The sequence below is a fragment of the Sinocyclocheilus rhinocerous genome, unplaced genomic scaffold, assembly GCF_001515625.1.
Source record: "Sinocyclocheilus rhinocerous isolate Xijiao unplaced genomic scaffold, SAMN03320098_v1.1 scaffold200, whole genome shotgun sequence".
Lineage (NCBI taxonomy): Eukaryota > Metazoa > Chordata > Actinopteri > Cypriniformes > Cyprinidae > Sinocyclocheilus > Sinocyclocheilus rhinocerous.
The window spans coordinates 2,582,589-2,592,699 of NW_015641014.1; the positions used below are offsets into that span (position 1 = coordinate 2,582,589).

Genomic DNA, 10,111 nt, shown 5'->3' on the forward strand with positions numbered 1-10,111 from the left:
TCACAATTTGAGTTGAATTACTGAAATAAATGAACTTTTCCACGACATTCTAATTTATTGAGATGCACCTGTATACACACACACACACACACATTTTATAATAGTATTATATATGTATAATAGTATTCAAAAATATATAATATATGTAATATAGATAAACAATATTGAAAAAATATATATGTTTGTGTATGTCATAATTGTAATATATAATTATAACAGTATATATAATAAAAATATACAAAATTATATATATAATTTGTACATATTATATGTGCATATAATTATTTAATTGATCATACAATGACTTCAATCATACATTGACTTTATACATGTAAATAAATAGTTGCCTTGATATTTTAAGAATGGAGTCTTTTGCTGGAGAGCATCATAACCTTGAGCTTTATCTCAAGATGTATGATATTAAGAATAAATCCTCCATTTCCTGCAGCCTATGTGACTCACTATCTAGACAAGACATTTTACAACTTGACGACTGTGGCTCTTCATGACTGGGCCACGTACAGCGAGATGAGGAACCTCGCCACACAGCGCTATGGTTTGGTGATGACTGAGGCGCATCTCCCCAGCCAAACTCTGGAACAGGTGTGTAGCTCACCAGATCATCTCAGAAAAGAGCTGCTGCATTCAGCCTGATATCATTGTGTGTGTCTTCTAGGGCCTGGACGTCCTGGAGATCATGAGTAACATTCACGTTTTTGTCTCGCGCTACCTATACAACCTAAACAACCAGGCAGGACTTGACTTCTGACGTTATTATTGGTCCGCAAATGTAGTACTTCACTTGTGTTTGTGTAAAACATCTTCTCTATTGTGTGTAGATCTTCATCGAGAGAACCAGCAACAACAAGCACTTAAACACCATTAACATCCGCCACATTGCCAACTCCATTCGCACTCATGGAACCGGTATCATGAGCACAACGGTATGTACAGATCCTGTCAGGACGGTCCCAGCTAACAAAAATACAAACATTTTGCTAACATTAAAGGGACAGTTTACCCCAAAATTAAAATTGTCATTTACTCACCCTCATGTCATTCCAAACCTGTAAGAGTTTCTTTCTTATGTTGAACACAAAAGAAGATATTTTGAAGAATGTTGGTAATCGAACAGTTGTTTGTCCCCATTGACTTCCATAGTATTTCTTTCCCTAATGTGTAAGTAAATGGGGACCAAAAACAGTTTGGTTCTTCAAAATCAAAATTCGGTGTTCCTGTGGCTCAGTGGTAGAGCATTGAGTTAGCAGCGCAAAAGGTCTTTGGTTCAATTCCCAGGGAACACACATACTGGTAAAAAATTTAAATGTAAAAAATGTATAGCCTGAATGCACTGTAAGTCGCTTTGGATAAAAGCGTCTGCTAAATGCATAAATGTAAACAGTCTTCAAAACAGTAGCTGACTGGCCATCTGGAGCACCAGGAGTTTTCCCGGTGGGCCGGCCCAGTAAATGTAAAAATGAATTACAGTAAATATACGTAGCCTATCCCTCCATCGGCCCAGACGAATGGCCCGCGCGGCCCACTTGAGACAAACATTCTAATTAATGTAGCGCGTTCTGGCTCAGTCAGTGCAGCCGCAGCGGCTTAAAAGCGCTCGTCAATGTCAAAATGTTTTAACCAATCAAATTGAAGAAGGCGGGATTTACTGTTCACAGAAGCTGAGCTGAGCTGCGCTGTGCGGCATTTGAATGCGAGCTGAGGTAAGATGTAAACAGCTAAACATGATGAGACAATTCAGCAATATTTGCCAACGGTTTACAAAAAAAGTTTAACGACAGACATTAATTTTCAGGCATGCAAACTACGTGGCCTACTGGCCTTTTTGAATTTCTCAGATTTTAATGCCATTTACATTGTTTGCCACAGTGTATATAGAAACATTAACGTAGCCGTTTTCAACAAATGTTTGTATATCGTTATATTTCTTCTGAAATTTCACGTGTCTTAAGAAAATGTTTCAAAAACTGTAAAAATGTAATTCTCAAACTTACTCTAGAACATTGTAAATCTGAAGACTTTCGCTTTCAATTGCCGTGATTAGGAAAGTTCTATTTTTCTATTAAAGATATTTTAATGTAAATGTTTTAATGGTAGAATGTTTAAATGTATTTTTTTTCTGTGATCAAAGCTGAATTTTCAGTATCATTACTCCAGTCTTCAGTGTCACATGATCCTTCAGAAATCATTCTAATATGCTGATTTGCTGCTTAATTATTTTCAATTATTATTTGTGCTCAGTTATTAATAATGGTTCTTATTATTATCAATACTGAAAACCAGTATTTTTGTTTCTTAATATTTTGTGGAAACTGTGACATTTTAAATTTTTCAGGATTATTTGTTGAATACAAAGTTAAAGAACAAAATTTTTTATATATATAAATATTTTTAATCCTTGTTGAATAAAAGTATTATTATTATTATTTTAAATCTTACTCTAGACTGAATGGTGATGTATCACATTTTCCACAAAAATATGAAGCAGCACAACTGTTTTCAACAGTGATAGTAATCAGAAATGTTTTTCGAGCAAATCAGCATATTAGAATGTACTCTATATATTTCACATATTACAGTTTACTGTATTATTCATCATCATAAAATTCTTCATTAAAAAAAAAACTCTTGTCAAGCAATTGAAAGGTACAATAAAAACAGTCCACATCCTGCACTACATTCCAAGTCTTCTAGAGCAGAGCATTGTTATATGAACTGATATTATGGTAGGCACTTAACTTAAGTGATATTAAACTGTCGCTCTAAGAGATGTGTAAAAATATAATTTATAAATTGCCATATACACCAGGAAAGACAAATTATAATGTAAAGAAGTATGATGGTCATTTATTAATGTTAATGATAATAAAAAATAAAAAAATTCTGTATTGTGTTATATCTGTATGTTAGTAAGTGGTGTTAAAAATAGCTCTAATGAGCTGGTGGGTTTATGGTGTGGTGGGCCGCTCTGGGCCAAAAAGTCCAGGGTCACTTTTTAGCCCCAGTTCGCCCCTGCTTCAAAATATCTTCTTTTGTGTTCAACATAAGAGAAACTTATAGAGGTTTGGAATGACATGAGGGTGAGTAAATGATGGCAACATTTTTGGGTGAACTATCCCTTTAAGTTATGAAGTTATCTTTGAATGTTGTCTGAATATTCAAAATATCAAGTTTTTAAATGTTTAAAAATGTTTTTTCTTGATTATATGAACATTGGAGAAAACATTAAGGGAACATTCGATTTTAATGATGATAAACATAATGATAATTAAATAATGATAGTAAGTAATTAGAAGTAATAATAATAATAAAATAAAACAACAGTGACAACAATATTAAATGAACACAACAAAAACAACAATAAACAGTTAATATTATTGCTGTTGTTATTATTATTAATAAATATGAAAGGATTATTATAAATTAATAAGTGTAACTAATAATGATTAAATAGTTAATAAAACAAAAATGATGATAATTAAAACACACCAATAATAATAATAATAATACTATTCTCTGACATTCAAAACATCCAGTTTTTAAATGTTAAAAAATGTTGGGTTTTTTTGATGTTTGAACATTGGCAAAAACATTTAGGGCAACTTTCCATTTTAATAATGGTTAACAAACATATTAATTATAATTAAAACAAACAACAAACCAATAATAATAACAATATCAGCAATAGTCATAAATACATTTTCATTACTACTACTACTACTACTAATAATAATAATAACGACAACAATAACAATAAACAATTAGTAATTATAAAACATTATTAGTAATAATAATATTAATAATAGTAGTAGTAGTAGTAATAGTATAGTAGATATAACTAAGTTACTATCAAATATATTATTATTATTATTAATAATAATATTATTAATAATAACAGTAACAATAATAACAAAAAAATTGTGATTGTAAAACAGTAATAGTATAGTAGTTAAAACTAATAATTATGATCAAATATTCTACCACTACTACAAATAATATTAATAATACATCTCTGAACATTCAAAATGTCCAGTTTTTTATGTTTTGTCTTATGTGAAAGTTGGAAAAAAACATAAAGGGAACTTTCCATTTGATCATTTTGTTAACATTATGAGAATGTTACTTCTTAATGTTCTCTGAAACATCTGAAACTATTAAATACTAAGACGAACGTCCAGCCAAAATGTTTCAGAAAAACATTCCATGAGCGATGTATAATGTTTTTGTTTAATGTTTTGAGGCTGTTGCTAAAGACTAGGAAACTTTGAACAAATGTTATTGTCGTTACTGGAAGAATGTTTGTTCATAACTTTGAGAGAAGCTTGCCAGAGCATTCCCTGTTAGCTGCATCTGTATTACGTGACCAGTAACATCTCATCATACTGACGGCCTGAAGTGTCTCTCTGCAGGTGAACTTCACGTATCAGTTCCTCCGCAAGAAGTTCTACATTTTCAGTCAGTTCATGTATGACGAGCACATCAAATACAGACTCATCAAAGACATCCGCTTCTTCAGGGAAACCAAGGATCAGACCGACCAAAAGGTGCGCTGGTCTTCATTGGCACGTCATGTCAGGAAGCAATGTCCTTTTATGAAGACATGATCTGCTGTTGGTTTCTGCTGTATGTAGTACCCCTTTGAGCGAGCAGAGAAGTTCAACCGTGGCATCAGGAAGCTGGGTCTTACTCCGGATGCTCAGAGCTACCTGGATCAGTTCAGACAGCTCATCAGTCAGATCGGTAAAGTTTGTCTAGAGCAGGGGTGGCGAACGTCGGTCCTGGAGAGCCCTGCAGAGTTTTGCTTCAGCCCTAATCAAACACACCTGAACAAGCTAATCAAGGCCTGAAGGGTTACTAGGAAGCTACAGGCAGGTGAGTTTTAATTAGGGTTGGAGCTGAGCTCTCCAGGACCGGAGTTCGCCACCCCTGGTCTAGAGGTTTTTAGATGCATCTGGGAACTCTTTCCTTTTGTAATGTTCTCAACTTCATAATGTGCATGCTGGGATGCTTAAGGCTGAATGATTTGTCAAGGAAAAGACACAGAAATGCAAAGGTCTTCACAACAAAGCAGCAAATTCAAAGTTGAAAAAAGTATATGACGGCCTGAAGTGTCTCTCTGCAGGTGAACTTCACGTATCAGTTCCTCCGCAAGAAGTTCTACATTTTCAGTCAGTTCATGTATGACGAGCACATCAAATACAGACTCATCAAAGACATGCGCTTCTTCAGGGAAACCAAGGATCAGACCGACCAAAAGGTGCGCTGGTCTTCATTGGCACGTCGTTATGTCAGGAAGCAATGTCCTTTTATGAAGACATGATCTGCTGTTGGTTTCTGCTGTATGTAGTACCCCTTTGAGCGAGCAGAGAAGTTCAACCGTGGCATCAGGAAGCTGGGTCTTACTCCGGATGCTCAGAGCTACCTGGATCAGTTCAGACAGCTCATCAGTCAGATCGGTAAAGTTTGTCTAGAGCAGGGGTGGCGAACGTCGGTCCTGGAGAGCCCTGCAGAGTTTTGCTTCAACCCTAATCAAACACACCTGAACAAGCTAATCAAGGCCTGAAGGGTTACTAGGAAGCTACAGGCAGGTGAGTTTTAATTAGGGTTGGAGCTGAGCTCTCCAGGACCGGAGTTCGCCACCCCTGGTCTAGAGGTTTTTAGATGCATCTGGGAACTCTTTCCTTTTGTAATGTTCTCAACTTCATAATGTGCATGCTGGGATGCTTAAGGCTGAATGATTTGTCAAGGAAAAGACACAGAAATGCAAAGGTCTTCACAACAAAGCAGCAAATTCAAAGTTGAAAAAAGTATATATAGTTGTATTTAAGAATTAAATTAATAAATGTTAAAAAAAATTTCTCCTTCTCTTTCCATTCTTTTCTTTCTTGCAGGCAATGCGATGGGTTATGTGCGCATGATTCGGTCCGGAGGGCTGCATTGCTGCAGCAGCGCTATCAGGTCTCATACAAAGATTAATTGACTGAGACATTCAGATCGTGGTAATACTAGATAAATAATAACAGTCTTCTCACACAACACTTAGAGCTAAATGAGACACATATGGTATGAACATTATAAAAATCGTCCTACAGAAGTCCTCCGAACAACCAAGACATTAGCAAGCTACTCACATTCAAACATGTTCCAGGTTTGTTCCTGATCTAGAGGACATCGTTAACTTTGAGGAGCTTGTTAAAGAGGAAGGCCTTTCTGAAGAGACGCAGAAAGCCGCCAGGTACTGTAATTCATAATGTCAGTCAATAAGCGTCTTTGCTGTCAGACAGGGAATTAATAATAATAATAGTAATAATAATAATGTGAATAAATAAAACAACAATAACAAATACTTCAAATACTAAAACAATAATAATAATAATAATGTGAATAAATAAAACAACAACAATAATACTGCAAATACTAAAACATAATACTAAAAACAACAATTATAATAAATAACGACATTAATAATAAATAAAATACATACAATACAACAGTAATCACAACAATAATATACACAACAACAATAACATTAAACAATTAGTAATTATTATTGGTAGTTATTGTTATTGATTCGAAAGCATTGTTAATAATAACAATAATAATAATAATAATTATTATTATTAAAACATACCAAAAATAACAATAAACAATTAGTAATTATTACTATTAGGTTTATTATTTATTAGTTATTATTAATAAGCGAACAAACAAACATTAATAGTAATAGTAGTAGTAATATTAATATATCGGTGTTAAAAAATAAATACAACAAAAATTGATGATGATGATTCTTATATCAATAACAATAATAATTTGTATTATTATTATAAATTATTATTAAATAATTCATTCTAAAATATAAGTTATTATTGTTAAAACATACAAAAATAACAATAAACAATTAGTAATTATTATTATTAGGTTTAGTATTTATTGGTTATTATTAATAAATGAATAATAAAACATTAAAGGTGACATATCGTGAAAATCTGACTTTTCCAGGTTTTAAGTGCTATAATCAGGTCCCCGGTACATCTACCAACCAAGGAAACGTGAAAAAGATTAACCCAGTAACGTTGTTTTGGAAAGCCTTTTTCTGCAAGCGTCTGAGAAAACGAGCGCGTCTGATTTCGCTCCCTTGGTGACGTGGCAAAGGGATCTCATTATAATATTACCGCCCCTTAATCTGTAAGTTTCCACCCACAGTGGTCTCATACAAAGATTAATTGACTGAGACATTCAGATCGTGGTAATACTAGATAAATAATAACAGTCTTCTCACACAACACTTAGAGCTAAATGAGACACATATGGTATGAACATTATAAAAATCGTCCTACAGAAGTCCTCCGAACAACCAAGACATTAGCAAGCTACTCACATTCAAACATGTTCCAGGTTTGTTCCTGATCTAGAGGACATCGTTAACTTTGAGGAGCTTGTTAAAGAGGAAGGCCTTTCTGAAGAGACGCAGAAAGCCGCCAGGTACTGTAATTCATAATGTCAGTCAATAAGCGTCTTTGCTGTCAGACAGGGAATTAATAATAATAATAGTAATAATAATAATGTGAATAAATAAAACAACAATAACAAATACTTCAAATACTAAAACAATAATAATAATAATAATGTGAATAAATAAAACAACAACAATAATACTGCAAATACTAAAACATAATACTAAAAACAACAATTATAATAAATAACGACATTAATAATAAATAAAATACATACAATACAACAGTAATCACAACAATAATATACACAACAACAATAACATTAAACAATTAGTAATTATTATTGGTAGTTATTGTTATTGATTCGAAAGCATTGTTAATAATAACAATAATAATAATTATTATTATTATTATTAAAACATACCAAAAATAACAATAAACAATTAGTAATTATTACTATTAGGTTTATTTATTAGTTATTATTAATAAGCGAACAAACAAACATTAATAGTAATAGTAGTAGTAATATTAATACATCGGTGTTAAAAAATAAATACAACAAAAATTGATGATGATGATTCTTATATCAATAACAATAATAATTTGTATTATTATTATAAATTATTATTAAATAATTCATTCTAAAATATAAGTTATTATTGTTAAAACATACAAAAATAACAATAAACAATTAGTAATTATTATTATTAGGTTTAGTATTTATTGGTTATTATTAATAAATGAATAATAAAACATTAAAGGTGACATATCGTGAAAATCTGACTTTTCCAGGTTTTAAGTGCTATAAGCATAATATGTCTCCTTTAATAGTAATTGTAGTAGTAATATTAATAATACATAAATGTTAAATAATAAATACAAAAACATGTATTATGATGATACTTATGTTAATAATAATTTGTATTATTGTTATAATTATATAAATATCAATAACAATAATAATTTATTTTGTTATAAATAATTATTAAATTTATTTTAAAATATCATTATAATAATTATTAATATATAATGTTATAATTATAATAATTATTATTATTGTTATAAAATAAATAGTAATTTATTTTTTATTTCAGCCAACTGGACTGTGTACTTAGTGACCTGACCAGTAACTCGGCTGAAGGAACTGAGTACTTCAAGATGCTGGTGGGGGTTTTCGCGTCGGAGTTTCGCAGCGTCAAGAACATGCACTTGAGGAACTTCTACATGATAGTTCCTCCTCTGGTGGGTCTTCAGAATCAGATCTTGGATGTGGAAATCTCTTGCTAATTGCGGCATCTCTTGCATAACGTTCATCTTTCTTCTCCCTCACAGACGGTAAATTTCGTGGAACATTCCATCAGCTGCAAAGAAAAACTAAACAAGAAGAACAAAGTGGGAGCTGCGTTTACAGACGATGGTTTCGCCATGGGTACATGTTTAATACAGTTATAAAGCTGATATACGTTCTTTTCATGGGCTAAATATTCAAATACCTTTTGTGTGTTTTCCAGGAGTCGCCTACATCCTGAAGCTTCTGGACCAGTATCAGGAGTTTGACTCCCTCCACTGGTTCCAGGCTGTGAGGGAAAAGTATGTGAAGGAAATGAATGCGGTGGTGAAGGAGCAGAACGTTCAGTCCACCAGCCAAGACGAGAAGCTCATGCAGACCATGAACCTGACGCAGAAGAGACTGGACGTATATCTGCAGGTATGGGAGCATCTTCATGATCTTCAACACTGATGGCCAATGGCTTTGTTTTATCACATCTTCTTTCCGTTTGTAGGAGTTTGAGCTGCTCTATTTCTCTCTGAGCAGCGCTCGGATCTTCTTCAGAGCTGATAAAACGGCAGCCGAGGAGACCCAGGAGAAGAAAGACAGAGGTTGGTTGATGGATCCATGATCTCTAGAATATTTTATGGTGACTTTTAGCACCACAAACACTCATTTAATCTCTCTTTTCAGAGGAAGAACTTGAACTTGCCAAAACTGGTCCAGGTTCCTCAACGATCGAGGGCTCTCCTGGGGAAAGCAGGGCCAAGTGAAACTACAAAGGATCTTGAACGATATAAATCACTTGAACAGCATGGACTCACTCCAGATGAGGTTATAAACATTGACCCTTCAGCCACCGTACTTCTGTTGGAGTCTGTACAGCTGCTCAAACTCATTTTGGCGCTTCGCCACCTGCACTGGTTCGACTGGAACTGACTGTGGATTTGGACCAACGCTTCGGTTTTAGATCATGATTGTTTTATGTATCGACAACGATGTTCAACAACTGTTATGTCAAGCATTATGCGCTCATGTAAATTCAACAAGTGTGATTGGTAGATGGTGTCTGTAGTTTTTTTTTTTTTCTTAAAGGGTTAGTTCACCCAAAAAATGAAAATTCTGTCTTTAATTACTCACCCTCATGTCGTTCCAAACCCGCAAGACCTTCGTTCATCTTCGGAACACAAATGAAGATATTCTTGATGAAATCCAAGAGCTTTCTGACCCTGCATAGATAGTACTGCACGATGAACGAAGGTCTTACGGGTTTGGAACGATATGAGGGTGAGTCATTTTTGGGTGAACTAACCCTTTAATGTCCTACTGATTGTTAGGAACAAATATTTTTATAGGATAAAACTGG

General features: G+C 33.5%; 1 pseudogene; it reads left to right on the forward strand.

Moving 5' to 3' along the window:
* The window catches only part of LOC107753670 (WASH complex subunit 7-like), a 19,042-nt pseudogene extending 9,176 nt beyond the window's left edge, over window positions 1-9,866 (forward strand).
* Window positions 9,867-10,111: the final 245 nt, after the last annotated feature.